General features: G+C 43.0%; 1 long non-coding RNA gene across 4 annotated transcripts; it reads left to right on the top strand.

Annotated features, from left to right (window-relative positions):
- The first annotated feature begins 275 nt into the window (after positions 1 to 275).
- LOC138687708 (uncharacterized) lies at positions 276 to 15,590 on the top strand. Of its 4 annotated transcripts, XR_011326829.1 has the most exons (5): positions 276 to 1,867; positions 4,922 to 5,029; positions 5,203 to 5,327; positions 11,166 to 11,309; positions 13,190 to 15,590. It is a non-coding gene; the product is annotated as an uncharacterized lncRNA (long non-coding RNA). The 4 variants fall into 4 exon arrangements; XR_011326828.1 differs by lacking the exon at positions 276 to 1,867 and having other exon boundaries at positions 3,372 to 5,029; XR_011326830.1 differs by lacking the exon at positions 276 to 1,867 and having other exon boundaries at positions 3,372 to 5,327; positions 13,190 to 13,357; positions 15,152 to 15,590.
- The last annotated feature ends 2,170 nt before the right edge of the window (positions 15,591 to 17,760 follow it).

The following is a 17,760-nucleotide window of genomic DNA, read 5'->3' as shown; positions in this document are numbered from 1 at the left end:
TTGGTGTTTATTTCAGCTTGAACCTTTTGTTGCCATAATTCAGAGACCTGTACGTCCATCCCCTTCTTAAGACTGGAAAAGGAGGGTTCACGACTCAATGTGTTTCTTTGGCACCTTAAGAGGTTTTCAGGACCCTGCCCTGTGCACTGCTAGGAGGGGTAGACCCTCTGCCCTGAGATTTGGTGCCTGAGCCCCACACACTGTCACTTGAGCCCCACCGAAGCCAGCCCCCCACCCCACCAGCCCCCCACTGCCCCCCACCGCACTGCCCCACAGGGTGGCTTTGCCCTGGCTGCAAACTTCCTGAGGACTGAAAATACAGCTAAGTGTTGACAGCTCTTTCAGGCTTGTTAGCCCCAAATCATCCAATTCTGGTGAGGGGAGGGATTGCTTTCCCCCCCCCCCCCCCCTAATTCCCTTTAAGTTAGACAAACTGTAAGTGGATTAATATAAACAAAGAGTGAGCAGTCTGTGTAATATAAGAGCAAACATTATAGATTATGAGCTGAGGAACAGGGCTCAAAAGGCGGCAATTCAGCAGCCAGTCAGAATCACCAACTAAATTTTTCTTTACTTACTTTACGGTTTTTAGTGCCCTCTGGAAGGACATCAACAAGATTTAGACACAAGCATATCACTACTGTAATGAACACTGACAAAAAAATTGAGAAACTGGAACTGGAAATGCATTTGCAATACTCCTTCTTTGGGAATTACTACCATAATTACACCAGTTTAGAAAGCAATACCTTTGTAAGTGCTTTTACCCCATCATGTATCACACTAGGGATTATAGCATTTTAATGACCTTGGTGGCTAAATTGTACGATATCTATAATAGTATGAAATCTAGGAGAATTTTTGGCCCCATTGAGGCCGTAGAAAATCTCCTACTGACTTTGTTACAGCCAGCAAAATCCATCCTAATTTTCCAGGTGTGACCAGTTCCAGTCACAAAAGGGGCTTATATTTTCCTCATACTCTTAACATATGAGTGAACTGATACTTTTCATATACGTATACTACAAATGCCCTGAATTTTATTTCACGAAAGATGTTATGACATGGAATACACTGTTTCTTCATGAAACATGCACCTTTTAATAGCAGTTACTGAAAGGGTGATATATACATCCCTATTTCCCCTGTCACCAAATAAAATGAAATTCATAGACCTGCTCTTAGCTAACGTGATACACATTTTATGGCTAAATAAGGCCTTGAAAATGAAAATCTTCTGCCCTTCTCATGAGGTATATAGATCCAAATTAAATGAGCAAGTTACATTAAGGCACCTGCAAACCTTGAAAAGGGTGTATTGGCTTGTTCATTCTTCCTACGGATAATAAACTCACCCATCAAACATCTTTTAGAGAACAAGCCAAGGAAAGCATATGTCGTCCTGTCTTAGCTTCATTTATATGTTTTCAGTTTTATGAAATTGGGCATATCTTCTGGAAATTGGACTACAAGAGATTGATAGATACCTTAGGATCAGTTTGCACATGAAAAGGTAATAATTGATCCCTGGCCACTCCATGAACCACCATTTAGTGTGTTGTGCAATTTCAGAAGTAAATCAGAATAACTAGTTGAAAAATAAAAGGAGGTAAAAAAGCTCACTTTCCTTCAGCTTTAGAAAATATATGTTGTGTTAGAAAAGGTGTTAACTGACAACATGTTTTAACTGACATGGCGATAAATATGACCAAGCACCAATGTTTTCTCCAGTGTGCAAACTGCCTTTGCAAGAGCCTGGAGAGATTCCCGCTGGTCTCTGCAGGATTTGGCTTGAGCTCCTCTGCAGGAATTAGTTCATGCCAGTGGAAGTAAATAGGCCCTTGGGGATGCTGCTGCTGCCACTGAGGTATTTATTTTTATAATAACTTGTTGGCTGGTGCAGAGATGGGAAGTCACAACCACAGCTCCTGCATGCAAAACTCCAGACCAGTCATCCTTATCAGTTAGAGCCCTTTGCAAGGACAGAAATGGTTAGAGCCATAAACTTGGGGGCCTGGCTACCAAACGATTCCTGCACCCTGATGACCACTTGCCATGCTTCTGGGAGCAGCTTCTGTCCCGGTGCTCTGCAGTGCCTGCTGGTGCCTTCCAGCAGCCAGCAGGCAAAGCCGACCTCTTGGACCATGGGGTAATGTAGGCTGAGGGCATCAGAAGATCACAGGATTTTTGTGATCGTAACAGAGCCGACAAAATGCACTTCTTATGAAGAAGCCTCCCTCGCTGTTCACAATTTCCAGTGGTTGCTCCCAACGTGTTATCACTCAACAATCCTTTCTCTAGCTTGGCACCTAGGCACCTCTGTGCTAACAGAGCCTAGCACCATTTGAGGAGCTCTTCTTCTAGCCTCCAAAATTGTCACCATTTTTCTCTGTTCTTGCTTTCAAATTAGGTAGAAAACAGGAGGGAAGCACAACTCTCTATCCACCACCTTGAAGGAAAAGAGGGCAGATTAGTCAGTGACCACATCTCATTAGTTCCAAGATGAAATGAGGTTATTCTCCTTCCCTTGCCAGACTCCAGCACTTGAAGAAAACTGAAATGAAAATAAGACTGAAAGGGCCTTTGATAATGACACAGCACTTTCTCATCACGTGCGCTCTTTTATCAGCACTTACAGACATTTGAGCACAGAGTGAAGCCCTGTAGAATTGGCTTCTTTTCACATTTTTAAGAATTGTTTTCTCACTTTTTTCCTGTTTTCTTAGCAGCAGGCCCAACCACATCCAGAACCTAGACAGTAGTTGGCGTTGGTATCTCTGCCAGCTTTAAGCTCCCTTTTCTACTCTTTAAACAAGCTGGGAGCTCCACTTACTCCCCTTCTGATACATAACTTAAGCAAAACTTGACTTGAGGCCAACAATATCTAAAAAAGGAGGCAGAAAGCTTGGGCAGAGTAGGACAAACAGGTAATTCTGCTGCTGTTGCAAGTGCTGGAACATAGACAGCATTTTCTAATAACTTTCTCCAGCTGCCAGTTACTTGTTCAAAATGAAACACATATACTGCAGGGGGAAGAAGGCTGACGTGTTTCTAAGTTAAAAGAAATGTTGTCAAACATCTGTGTGCCACCTGGTACCCTTAACCAAAAATTTTCCCTCCTCCCAGCTGTTAGCTTGCCTTGCTATGCCTCCGTTGGTTGCCACGTCCACTCCAGCAGTGGTTGCATTTCAGTGGTTTTGCACCTATAGCATGCTCCTTGGTTTGTGGGCTTCGCTTCACTTTCACCAAGTCCAGACTCCCATTGGAGCTCACCTGGGAAAGCAGTCAGTAAAAGTGACCAGGAGCCTCAAAACACGGTTCGGAGCCTCAAAAGAGTCCTCTGGGATGCAGCAGGAACCAAACCCCTTCTGCAGTACGTAGCCTCCATGGAGAATCATGAGCCCCCTCAACACCCACCCAGCCGAACAGCAACGCCTACGTTAGCGTTGGACTGCCGCAACACCTTCATGGTTTGTGAACGGAAAACATCAAAGGCCACTGAATCTCAGAGTCCTAGCTCCCTCTCCTGGCAGAGCACTGTAGTGGTAATAGACACGGGGGCCGTGCGGGGTGCTCCCCCCGGCACACGCAAGCCTGAACTCCGAGCTGCAGCTCCGCAAAGGGAGGCGCAGGGCGGCCGTGCCCCCAGTGAGCAGAGGCTCCTCGCCGCAAGGAGCCCACTGGTAATAATGCAGATATAGCTCTACCAGCAGATTAATACAGGATTACCGAAGGCGAAATCTATTCTAGTGAAGAACATCTGCGACATAGCTTTAGCTGCATAAAAAATATGTACTTGAGCACAGATAAAACTTCATTGCTGCGCATTATCTGCAGCCCTTAAGGTTGGGGGTAGTGCAATTTATTCTCTAATACTTTGATACCAGACTGACTTGTGCAACTGTGCCGTGATTCCTCTCCAACACCACAGCCATCTTCTGTTTGCCGTTTTCTGTAAACACGGAGCCCGCAGAGTGCTCCCCCAGACTGCAACCTACTCCTTGAGAAGCACACATCTATCTGTCTAGATATGAACCTGTCGCTGCGGCAGGTGATGTACAACACAGGGGCTCTCATTAGTAGTCTCCAGCCCTTCTGAAACATATGTTGCATTTCCATACGTGAAGGCACAGCTTATTGACCCTACATCCCGAGAAGCATCCACGGCATCCCTGCTTAGTGAAACATCCACTGGCACTGGGTCCTTGGGCCTGACATCTGTGGCAGCACCAGAGATGGAAGTATGACACCTGCCATCTTGGCCCAAGGCTGAGCCAGGGTCCTTCTCGACCAGCAGCACGTGCCTCTACTGCTTCAGAGAACAAGCTGGCTCTTAAAGCGGCAAAAGACTGCAGGGGTTCAGCCTGAGCTCACAAGCCACTGAGAGCCACCCAACCTGCAAGTGCTCCACTGCCACAGCCCCACAGCCCGGCAGCACCCACCCCTTCCAGGCTCAGCACCGGCACAGCGCAGTGGGAGCCCAAATCAGCACTGCTCCTAGTGTATAGAGGTTGAGGCAGTTTGGCCGTCTCAGCCTTTGGCCATTCGCAGCTTGGGTTGGATACATCAGCAGTTTAGTTTTGTAGCGGTTTGATTCAGTTATTCTATGTTTCCGCACCAAGGGTGGCTGAAGTCAACCAAAAGCCTCCCTAGCAAGTGGGTGGGCTTGGCCTGCTGGGGATGGGGCCTGTTAGCATCGGACCTTCTCCATTCCTGCTATTTCTGTGGAGAAAGTGGAAACAGGGTTTCCTGTACAAGTCAAACAGCAGCTCTCTTGGCTGTTTCAAGTGGTCTATTTTAGAGGATTAGTTGAGGGCTTTTTCAATTTTTGGCAATGAGTTTATAGCTCTCGTTTATGAGGAGCAGGAGGCAGCTCACAGATGTGCATGCTGGTTTCTGTTGTGGTTGTGTTTTCTTCTAGGTTTCGCACCAGTGCAATTTTCCCAAGGCGATGGTGTTTTGCAGGTCAGTAGCTTGCTTCAGGAGGCCCCCTGACTCTCCAGCATCGACTACAGCTCCTGCTTAAATCGTAAGGCCTTAAGTACGTTCTTACAGGTCTGTAAAGCAAGGCTAAAGCTGCACAAAAGGCATTTAGTCAAACCGAGACGGTGGCTCATAAAACATCTCATTATAAGTTAACCATCCCGGTTGTAGGAGACTTTCTGTATATTAGTCAGAATTAAATTATTGATTCTTCCTCAGGGAGAGAAAAGGCGATATTGAAGAAGAGAGAGAAAGACAAAGGGGAAAGTACGCTTCTGGATATTGCAAAGATCTCTAAGCTTCACTACAAGATTTTACCAGCACGCTCATCGATTTCACGTTAGGTACCGTAAGCAACTTACCTTTGCATTAGTATAATGCAAAATTTTCTTAAAGAAACAAAGGTTCCTCTCCTGCAAATGCTCTCACATTTCCTTAGTCAGCCCTCATTCCTACACTCATCATCAGGCTGCGGTTCTATGCTGTCCTGCAAAGTGCTAGGTTATTAGTTGCTCAAAACTGACTTCAGTTAAAGATACTGTAAGAAAACCTAAGACTCTTTGTGACCTGAAAAACAGTGGTTTCATTTTCTTCCTTTACCTCTCTGCAGTATTTTGTCCCTAGCAGTTATTATGTTCCTGTGATAAAACCAAAGCTCAATATTAATGTACTATATTCTGGAATATGTCTCACAACCAATCATTAAAGGTTGGCGCTTACTCTGGGCTTACATAGCATTACTAATGTTAACTGATTATATCTAGTTAGGTTTGTTCAGTCTGTTTTTCAGACTGAGGATATATTTTCAGACATCTGAATATGCTCATGATTTTTCTCACAACATTATCTTTTAAGGCTATACCTACTTTTCTCAGTTTGTACATGTTTTCTTAAAGTATAGAAAGAATATTTATGTACTTCAAGTTCTGCTTCCCCACAGTTCAGGATTTGGCCCCTTGTCTGATAGGGTCTCGCGACACAGCTAGCATTGAATGAAGGGGATGTTACACGTAATGCACTTTTCATTTTTATTCATTTATTTTCATCTGCTCTCCAACCAGAGTAGGTAAGCGGTTTAAAATTTGAGAAATAGTTTGTGGTCTCAGGTGGAGAAAGGGAAGATGAGTCAGTAAGCACAAAAGTTTCCAACACTGAAGAGCACTGGATGAAGCGGTGGTGTCAGTCCTTCTGACCAGCAGCAATCCCAGGCTGAGTTCCTCCTCCGAACCTGAAAGTCTGCATTTCCTGAATCAACAGGCCCAGCACAGGGCTTGCTCTCACCGCCATTACTCGTGTGAGAAGCCCCGTTCACATCGCTGACTACACATGTGGCTTATGTCAATACACAAGATGGCTGACAAGTATTTTGTAGCCATGAGAACTGTGAGCAGTCAATTTTGCTAAACTTTGTAATTGATCACAAAGGGATGTGGGAAAGTTCTCCATCAGTCAGAGTCCTTAAATCAGAGCCGGTCATCTCTCAGAAAGGGACAGTGCAATTCAGCTAGAAGTGGTTGGGGCTGATACACAAATTATGGGGCAAAATAATTGTATGGCTCCTTTTACGCAGTAGACCAGATTAAATGCTGGTCTTAACCTCACACTTTTTTACCTGAAGAGCATGGTATGTATGCCTATAGGCATACATTGTAGACTGTAACTGGGTACTAACTCTTTTTTTTATTTTGCAGAGCTGTGCATCTATGGGTAGAGCTGTCATTCTGCCTCCCAAATACCTGTTCAGGAAGAGATCTTAAAATGCATTGTTTCATGTAAAAAACATTCAGTCCTTTGCTTCCAGCAGCAGCTAATGTAGTAGGAGAGGGCTGCCCACCCTTAGTTTACAGATGAGTTTGGCCACACAGCTTGCTAGGTAAGGACAGGCCAGCACGCTCATACTGGTGCCAGGAATATTGCTACTGATTGTGCTCACTGAACCATGTTATATCCACTGCATCCACCTCAGAGGAGCATGTCCCAGAGTAGTTACAGCTAACAAGGCTCTATTTGAGGGGAAAAATGAAACCAGAGTGAGATTTATGACGATTTCAACTACAGAATAAGCAGTATGAACAGATGAGCCCCAAAGAATGGTAAGGTGCTCTTTACATACAAATATTTTCAGTGGGGAAAAAAAAAATAAATATACATAAATTAGACAATAATGGAATTAACTATAGCAAACACTTTTTCTAAGTAGATTCTTTCTGCATTTCCCATGGGATTCAGTTGAATGGGGGAAGATAAAAAAAAAAAGGAAGAGCAGAAACTGCTTGCAACACAGAACAAACCTTGAGTGCCAAGAACATGCTCCAGATTTTTTTAAAGATGCCTGGCCCTTATCTCAGCCCTGATTCATCACAGTTTACTCCCAGAATTATTCAGAATTCAAGGACCTTGCTCCTATGGGGTTAATGGGTTACATTCAGCATTGAAACCCATGACACAAATAGCTGCTTAATTATTCAGTCCAGACTGGTTTTAGTGGTTAATGGAAATAAAAATAGCAACAGGAACAATGACATTGTTTTATATTTTGTAGGTGAAATGATTTTTTCTTTTAACTGCATAATCCAGGACCGTGCACAGGGAGGAGGGGCCCATATAAAGGAGGGGTTGTGCTGCTTGTGACACAGAAGATTAGCATGCCCATGACTGAGGAGGAAAAGGAAAACACTGCCATAAAAGTGACAGTAGAGGTGAAGAATTGTGGTGAATGTATAATGCACCACTGAAAAGATGCAGAGGAAAACATACCAAACTGAAAGTCTTATCATATCTATCCTGCTATTCCAAAGCAGGAATTAATTTGAAGGGAAGAAGCTGCTGTTCTCATGGGCTCATACCACTTGTTCATAAACACAGGCAAGAAAAATGCTGAAGTGATACAATTACCATAATTACTATCTTTGTTCAAAAAAATGTGGTGTTGGTTTTCCACCCTGAATTTTGTTCAAGCAGCCATTGTGGCTAGTACCAATCAAGAGCTAATGGCACATACTGCAGCTACTCTAGGAGCAAACACAGCAAATCTCACGCTTCAAATGCACCAGCCACAGAGGATGTCAAAGCATATTACAAACACAGGAGCACCTAGAGGTATTAGCCAGTGTTCCTGTTGCAAGGAATTTGTGTGTAGCTAACCAAAGATACAGTGTCAGACCAACCCTGACAAATGTACGCCACTCTGATAGCAGACAAAGCCAATTTAGAATCAATGGGTCTAAACTTAGCGTGTCTGCAAAGGGTCAGACTTAGCATTTAATTAATTGAGCCCTATCTTGAAAGCATGCTGCGGCAGTAGGGTGGAAATAGGCAGGCCAAAGAAATAAACAGGATTATTTAAAGCCCAAATCATCACCAAATGCAAAACTGCTGTGTAAAGAGGATATCAAATGAGGGTACTCATTCCCCAGCCTCATCAGCTTCCTGTCTTGCTGCAGCTGCCCAGGAGATGAGCTGTGGACAGGGCTCTCCTGGCTGGAGGAGGCTCTAAAGCCCTGGTTAAACAGGTATGTGTCTGAGTTTGGATAAGGCTTAAAGAAAAGCAGGCTGAATGACTTGTTTGGTTGATGACACTTAGCAGTCCTGGTCACTAGTCTCTTGCCTTCTCACTCTGATTTGGTGTGGTAACTGGTCTGCTGCAGTAGAAGGAGGGGGGTTAAGCCAAAACATTTTTTAACTTTAAAAAAAAAAAAATCTTTCACCTTGTAAAGCACGCAAGCCAGAGCTATTTAAAAGACTAAGTTTGTGTTCAAGTTCTAAGTCACCTCCAGCTTTCTATTCCTTCCTCCTGCTCCCCTCCCCCCTGCTTTTTTTTTCCCATTGTATCATTGAAAAAGAGGGGAGTAAAAGGGGGAAAAAAAGAGTAACGGGGAAAATGCTAGAATATCCATATACTTGTCTTTGCCTCTTTCTTCCAACATTTGAAAAAGTTGGGGTTATTTTTTGAAGTTTTTCTAAAACATAGAAAAAGATTTGGGCTGTATACCTTGCTTGCTTTTTTAACCATGGTATTTCATACTGCTCGCTGGTCAGATGAAGGTTAATATTTGGATAAATTGGGAATAAAAGGACAGCAGTGTGTTCTTTGTAGAAATAACATAAAGGCTGCCCTGTCAATTTTATGTTGAAGGAAAGCTAGAGTATGATCATTTTGTGTCCGGCACAGAAGAGAAAGGGTTGCTGCCTGTGTGCCACTAGAAGTAAGGGATTGTTCTGCACATGACAGTGGAGGAAAGGGAGTTTTGTGCTTGTGTCACAGAAGGAAAGGGATTACTGTGCAAATGATGCTCAGGGAAAAGGATTAGACTGCATATGACGTGGAGGAGAGGTCTCTGTACATGCATCACAGGAGCAGTGTAGTCTGACACAGGGCAGAAAGGATTCTTTGAAAGTCAGAAAGAAAATGAAAAAAGAGAAGGTGGACCACAATTGTGCAAGTGTGGCTGGAAGACAAGTTTTCTTATGGGCAAAAATAAGTAAAGCAAGAAAGAAATGGCCGTATTCCTAAGTAAAGAAGTACAGCTTATTCTACAGCACCTGCATTTTTCAGACAAAAGAGCACTGTGCAACTCATTAGTTTAAAGGAATACACCATTTTCACAAATACTTTGAGCAATAATTGAATAATGGTATCTCAGAGAGATACTTTGTCATCTTGACCTCGACTCCCCTATAGACAAGGAGTTGGCTCCCTCTCAGAGGTTGGGGTTTTTTTTTTCCTTATCCCTCTAATGAAAAGTAAGTGCCTCACAAATCGCATATCCTTCTCAAGAAATAAGAATATTGTTCCCAGAGTAAACCACAGGTGAGACTGGCTGTGACATGCAAGCACTTCAGGACTGCTGGGCATCCAGTGCTTTTTTTCTTAGTTAGAAAACCAAGTCTCCTATCCCTAAGATAGGTGGTTCTTATCTACACATGATTAGAGAAGTAGTGCAAGCCTAGCCAGATGATTTTTTGTTGCTGTTTCCTTAAAAATAAGAAAATTTTAAAATACCTTGCTCCATAAGAAAAATACGTATGAAACAAAAGGTTTTCACTTTCCTTGTGACACCAGGGAGAAGTGTTTCAGACTTTCTCTCTGTGCAAGTAGAGACTTACATCTCCGCATTGCAGCGTCCACCAAACCCCAACGTTGGCTGTGCTATTGTAAGACGTTGCAGGTAATGGCACACGTTTGGGGTTAGGGCTGTGGTGCACTGCATTGGTTTTATACCATGAGAAAGGAGAAAATAGGAATTATTTCTATCTTTATTATGCCAATTTCTGGTTCAAGACTTCCCAGTTATTTGGGGATTTGTTTGTTTTCACATAATGATCCTGACATCCAGTTACTCATAACACGTCACTCTCAAACGCAGTGCAACACTTTGTACCAGGAACTGCATTTCGGAGAAGGTGAAGCTGGGGTCAAATGCATTCCTGCTAATTGTACCGATTGCAGGAGAGTTATTCCATGATTGAATTTGCTCTCTGATGTTAGAGGGGGTAGCTGCTAATTGCTTTTAAGGAGGACCCAGAAAAATGACTGGGGGCTGGACAGTAACTCCCTGTCCAAGCCTGCCGGGTGCATGCGCACCTGTGCACACACAAGATAAGCACTGCTAATCTTTTGGGGGAGTGTGGTATGTGAGGAGGATGTGCAGGTCAAGCTATGTGAGGGTTTGGAGGGGGATACATGAACAACCAGTGATGGAAAATGGGTTTCTGTATGTCCAATTCATTTTGTACTCTTGGTACTGACCATGTAGGAGAAATCTACTATATTGATCTGATTTCTTCAAAGCTGCCACCAGTGCAGTGGCACGGCCACTGGCTCATTTCTGCAGTGTTTCTACAACGCTCTGACTGTCCTCAGGCTCCACAAAACCTACATCTACTATTACTATGATCCCACTAGGCAGCATATAGGTTTCCTTCCTGATCTGACTTTTTTGTAGAATTTTCTTGTTTGTCAAACCTGTAATCAATCTTTGAGTTGAAAAATTCATGGTTAGGGCAAGGAGAGCCACACAAGGTCTAGTTTTTGCACAATATCACAGAGCAGTCCTAGGCCATTGATGTGCAGTGTCACAAGGACAACCGAACTCTGCCCCTCCGCTGTAATTTATGATATATCAGAGTAAGCCTCATCTCATGATGCTGTTTTAATTATTTCCTTTTTTCCACTTCCCCAGAAATTCTTGCTCCCCAAACCTTTCCTACTTAGAGGTCCAAGTTCTGAAAACTGCCTGGAACAGTATCTTGTTTTGTAAATATTTCTGTTGGCCGAGTCATCCTGCATGCCATTGCTGAGAATAGTGCTGCCCTGCAGAGGAAAGGTAATTGCCTGGGGTTTCGAAGGTTTGCCAGCCTCCTACACAAGGAAGCATATGGGGAAGATCTAGGAGGATGTATTTGCTGAACTTCCTTGAGCTTGGGCTGAAATTCATGAACTAAGAAACCTGACAGCAATTTGCAACAACCTGAGATTGCTTGGTTTGCAGAGCTCTTACTAGTGGCCACCTTAGGAGATGGAGAAAGCTGCAGTCTACCTTGTTTTAAGAATTATTCTACCCCTGCAGGAAAAAAAAAAGAGGCTGTAAATAAGACTTCAGCTGACAAAAGCTTTGCTCTGAGTTCTTTGGGAAGATGTAGCAAAGCTGTCAGACTGACTTTCTGTATTGAGCTCCAGCTGTCATTTTCCTTTGCTTGCTGTTTCTTGCTGCTGGGTGCAGGCTCCCATTTGAAGCTCTTAGCTTTTGAGAAGGTGCAACTCCTAATGCTCATGTAGACTGCTGCAAGTACGCTGCTTTCAATATACCTTTGCCGAATGAGACCCTGAAGAAGGAAGGCAATTGCCCTAACAATTGAAGTTTAGCAGGTCTGGTTAACTGCTCAGCAAAGTCAGTGGGAGACTTTCCATTGGCCTCAAGAGGAAGGGAACAGGGCATAAGGACCAACACGAGCAGTGTAACTCTATGCAAAGGAAAAGATAGAGTAACACCAGCTAAGAATCGGAGTCTGAATGATACATGTCAAATTTGAAATGTACTTGTAACAGGTAAAGGTTACATGAGAGTGACTTAAATAAGATTGGCTTCTAAAACTATTTCTTATAAGGGCTCTGCAAAATATCCACAATGCCATTTGCAGCCATTCCCCCATGCCAGTGGGTGGCCTGGGCTCCAGCTTCAGTATGCATTTCCCAGGAGGCAGGTGGTCACTGTGGAGAAAGTTTTACACTGGAATCAGGAGAAACTTGAAGTTTTCACTTCCAGCGTGTCTAGTTTAGAATGAGTCAATGTTGACTTGAACCTGATATCTATAAGCAAAATCAACATAATCCTCTTAAACAAAAAACGTGATCACCAACCACATGCAAACAGCATCATTGCTGCATTACAAGCAGAGTGACAAACTATCTGAGGCAATGTTTCTGGTGCTACTGCAGGGCACCCATGGCTGGGGAAAAGTGGTTTGCACTGGCCCCATGGAAGCTGTGGTTTGAGGATGAGAATCATTTAGCTTGTCATTAGGTCCACCCCTTATCAACACTTCTTCCCCAGGTAGAAACAGCAAAGGCAAGCAGTGATATGGCTGCTTTTCTGTTAGGTAAATGTCTAACAAGGTGTGTTTGCTTGCAAAGGAACCAAGCATGACCTAATTAAAGGTGATCTGGTGGCACAGAGTTCTTCCCTGATTTTGCTTTTCCCACAGGCTGGTATTTTGCAACCCAAGGTTTCAGTTCGGACCCACTGTTCAGAAAGACATTTGAAAGAAGGCAGAGGGAAATAATTTTCTCATTAACTCACCTGTGTTGTGAGGGATTCTGTTTTCTCTGTTAAAGATGATGAAATTGCTAACCCCAGCGGCTCCCTGCCCTTCATTTAGGGATTAGTGACTCCATCAACACAAGCAGAACAAACACAGAGTGCTGAACTTAGATCTTGGCAAGTTCAAGGCCTCCCAGTCTGAGATGAGAAAGCAAGGAAACACAGCAGTGACAGTATTTGAGCCTTTTAACAAATGAAGGGACCTACAAGCTAAGGATAAAGGCTTGGGAGCCAATCGGCCAAGCCCATCCCTGGTGTAAACCTGGTACACTTCCAATTCAAACAATGGAAAAGGGACAAACAAGAAAAAAACCTTGGTAGTAAATGTGATTAGATGAAGCAAACAGTAAAGACTGTCCTGTAACTGCAGTTCATCATGCAATTAGTTTCTTAACAGCTTCACCATTCAGACAGCCTCTTCCCTGGCGCAGTGCCACGCTGGCCAAATAAATCAGCTTTACGCACACGACTGTCAATCAGAACTGCAGCTCTGGACCTCTGAAGCTAAACTGGAAGGCTCAATTGAAAGGGAGAAGGAAGAGAGGCCTGAATAGGTAGGTGGAAACAGGGCAATGAGGAAAGGAGGATGTAGCAGAATAGCACTGGACTAATACTTGGAGGTATCCAAGAGCCTCTATGGAATAGAAGGGCTTGTCAAAAGCGGTTTGTAAGCAAAGGCCCTCATATCTCTGGCCCTGTCATTGAGATTAAATGGGATCATTGGGAATAATGGTGAAGTGGAATGCATATTTAATTAGAGAAATCAATGAACCCAAATGATTGGGAGGGAGGAAATCATTAAGACCCAGCTCCTGCTGCCCCTACTCAGCAATATTTCAGACTGCTGGCATTGTGAGAGGGTCTGGTGTGTGGTACCTCACTAGCAAAGCAGAGTGGACTTTTGTGATTGTTGCTTTGCACATGGAAGTGCTGTGAAGGGAATAGGGAGCAGGCTGCTCTGCTCATGTGAAAGCTACCATCTTCAGAAATGAGGGCAATTGCCAGGAAAAAAACCGATCGCTCAGCTCCGGGCCAAACCCAAAACTATCAGGCTCTAGGGTTAGTCACAAATGGGCATGGTCACAGCACACAGACATATTGGGCTCTTAAATAGAGCAGGATAAAATAAAAAGAACTTTTTTTTTTTTTATCCACAGCAGTGTTGCTTTTGGAAGCTAGCTGAAGATTATTTAACAGAATCCTTTTTGCCTGTAAACATTATTTTGTCAAAAAAATTTACCACTGCTTATGTCAATTACAGGGGAAAAAAAATGACAGTAGAGATTTTTCTGAAATATTTTGAGGTTTATTTCAATATTGTCATCTCAGTGTTTATTTTCTCTCATATGATTTTAGAAAGGGTAGAGTAGAAAAATGAAAGTAAAAATTCACACCAAACTTCTGAGTCAAAGCAAACAATGCCAATATTTCATTACGCTGGGCATTTTCACTTCATTTTCTTTTGGTTTTATTCTATACTGAAATTAAAAAAAAAAGGATTGTTGCTGGACAACTGTGTTACTTAGTGTTCAGGTAACTCTAGGAAAATGTCCCCTGACTTCACACAACCAGATTTAAAATGGAGGCTAGATTATTTTAGGTGCTTACAGACAGGGAAGCAGAGTTGACATTTTCTGTAACGTATGCAAGAGCTAACTGACAAAACCATGGAGTTTTGCATTAAGTAACCTTGTAAATCTGTTTGGTTTGTGGTTGTGGGGCTTGGGGGGTGGGGCAGAGGGTAATACAAAAATTAACCAATAAAATGCTTCACAAAAATAGTCTATTGATCTGAAACAAGAAAAGAAAATATATAAATTCTTTGGAGAAGCTTGACTATGTAACATGCCTTATAGCTCCCCAAGAACACTGTGGAAAGGAAGGAATTTTCTTGCAATAACATTTTGGGATTAACAGAGCTATTTTGCCTAAGGCATGATTTAAGGTACTTTCTTATTTAAGACAATTTGTGTTACTGTTTGCCTAAGAAATCCTACTCCGCAACTATTTCTAGTGTAATATCACTGAAGTCAGTGATTTTACACCCAGGATGAATTTGCCTTCATCCTGTTTTCTTCACTTTATTTATTTGCCTTGGAAACGAGAATTACCCACAATTACTTATTTATCAGGTCTAAAAATTTGGCACCACTTTGAAAAAGCATTAAAAGCTGATTGCAAAAGCTCCTGCTCAAGTTGATACCTGTCAACCTAAAGCAGTGCAACAGTCAGGATCGTTTCAATTGATACTTCTAGATGAAATGATCTGGCCTGCAAACCAGCTGAATTAAAAATAAAAAGTAGGATTTGCATAGTAATACCTAATTTCTCCACTTGAATCCATAGAGTGGAACTACCATTGACTCATAATCCAGATCCTGAAGTACTTCTGATAATATAAGACCTTGTACCCTGCGTTTGGCTTCTGCAGGAATGGCTCATGGCTTTCTGAAGGCAAGACGCTCACCCTATCTTGTGGCAATTTTTGTTCCTTTGTCTAAAACAAAGGGGTATCTTTTTTTAACAAGTGAAAGAGAAAATATATTGGTTTACAAATAATTCTAAAGACTTACAAAGACTTTTCAGTATTTCAAAGAGGCTGTTAAACTCATCTGTCATCAGATCTAAAGACATTTTAGGATGTGTTTAATTTACTGGAAGAAATGGACCTAGCCTTTAAAATTGAGCCAGTGTTCTGTATAACACTGATCATTTTCAGATTATAGCTGATAAAAATATAGTTGTAAATTATATTTAAATACGTGGCTGTATGTTCTTACTTTTAATTATAAATTCCCACATTTTGGCGTGTTCTGACCAGCGATACTGAAACCAAATCCACAGGGAGTTAGAACTCTTCACAACAGTCCCAACCCAGAATCCATCAAGCCTGATGTTTTGGGTTTTTTTCTGTATGTACCTGGAAGGCAAAGATATTAATCACAAAAACCAACCACACAGACTGAGATTTCAATCTTATTTACAACAGTATAAATCAAAGTAACTTCACTGAGGCCAAGGGAGTTACTCTGGATTTACACTTATCAGTGTAACAAATACAAAACATGAATTAGTGCCAGTTAGGGCATTGTTTGATTATTTTTTCACTGAAAACATAATGGAAGATTTTTTCATTTGCAATAAAAAAAATTTCTACCCTTTTTCATGCATCTTCAGTGAAGTATGTATTAAATTTTGAACAGAATTCCCATTTTCTATGGAAAAATGGAATTTTATATTTTTACAAAGAATTCCATCTACCTGAAAGCTATGTTCTTTGGGAAAACTGTTCTGATGGAGATTTTCTGACCTGCTTTAAGCTGAACTCATAATTCATAGAAATAAGACGCTGCTCAGCAGAGGTTCAGGAAAGAGCAAGCCAGTGAGCAAGCACACATGCATCCCCATGTGGTTACACTTGAGGTTCTTGGTATAGAAAACAGGAAGGATGGGACAGTAGCTAAGGTGGTATGAGAGCTATGAGAGTAATTGGGGTTTAGTTCAGTAGTGCACCTAGGTTTTGTTTCCAGGAAAATAAAACCATACCAAATTTCATTTTGGATGAAATAACACAGTACTATTTCGATTCTTCCTGAGCATCCCTTACCTGGGCTGTTGTGAAGTCTAGCTCCTTTTTAAATGGGAAATGAAAATTTTTAATGTTAGAAAATGTTGAACTGCATAGCTGTAACTATTCATGAAGTTTGAACTGAATTTTGTAGATCTGAAAATGCTTTTCCTGGTGAATAAGCTGATTGCACAAGAAAAATCTGAATCTGAAGAAGACTCAGAAACCTTGGCTGAGGATCAGGCTCGCTCTGTGAGTGAGGATAAGTCACCTAGGCCAGACCTTCACAGGTATCTGGCTCCCGGAGAAGCAATATTTTGAAGATCTCAGCCACAGCGTCTCTGTATTAATTCTATAATGATATCATTGGATAAATATATGAAGGACCGGCTGAACTAAGGTATCTGCACAAATCTAAAGAGCAAGGCCCCGGTCTGATGCAGGGCTTTCTTCACTGGAAGCAGTGCAGGCAACACCTGACAGTATTTCCCTGTAGACAAACCGCCTTCTTTCTCTCCCCCGAAACACAGGATTTCCTACGGAATATTTAACCCCCTTATTTTCCCATGTCATGCACAACTCCCCTCCCATTTTCTAGAGGCAAGGACCACCACCACATCAGCGTTGGAGCCTCGCTTTGCGCGCTGCCGAGGCCAGAGGCCGAAGGGCGGCTGCCTGTCAACAGCAATGGACGGGCTCCACTCCCGCTCTGCCCAGCCGCCTCTGACCGCGCACGGGAAAGGGCCGGAGCCTCTGAATTTCAGCCGCTGATCCCCTCCCTTCCCTCCTTCCCTCTCTTTCTCCCTCCTTCTTCCCTGCGCTGCCTGAGGGTTCGCCTGGCTGGCGGAAGGCGCTGCCTTGCTGTGGGCAGCCTTTGATGGCAGCTCCTGGTGCTGGGGGGAGAGGACGACGCCGTGAGGCCTGCGGGCTGGTTTGGGTTTACAGCGTGGGCTTTCTGTGAATCGAAGTTGTTAAAATAAAAATTAAAAAATAAAATCCAGCGGCTGTAGCTGCTCTCAGAGCCATTCCATAGTAGCCGAGCGCATCTGCTTTTTCTCACCTCCAAAGCGAATCGATATGGCTTTAAATGATTTCCCCAATGCCCGGATTTCTTACCTTGTGCTGCTGTTAGCCCAGCCATGCAACTGCCTGGTCGTTCCTACCTTGCCTTTTCAGTCTCTCTCCCCTGGCTGCTTCTTGTTGCCTTCTCTTAAAAATGCGTACAAAATACTCACTGGAGCAGCTCGGGTTTGCTCCTGTGTCATTTTCTCGCACACACACACGTTTGCCGTCACTTGCGGCCACACACACGCTCACCACAGTGCCTTAATACATACGCTGCCTGACTGTATCTCCATCCCTCTCCCCCATACGCACACACACTGCCTA

The sequence above is a fragment of the Haliaeetus albicilla genome, chromosome 11 (genome assembly GCF_947461875.1).
Source record: "Haliaeetus albicilla chromosome 11, bHalAlb1.1, whole genome shotgun sequence".
NCBI lineage: Eukaryota > Metazoa > Chordata > Aves > Accipitriformes > Accipitridae > Haliaeetus > Haliaeetus albicilla.
Note: the sequence above shows the minus strand (reverse complement) of the source record. Positions and strands in the feature narration are given on the sequence as shown.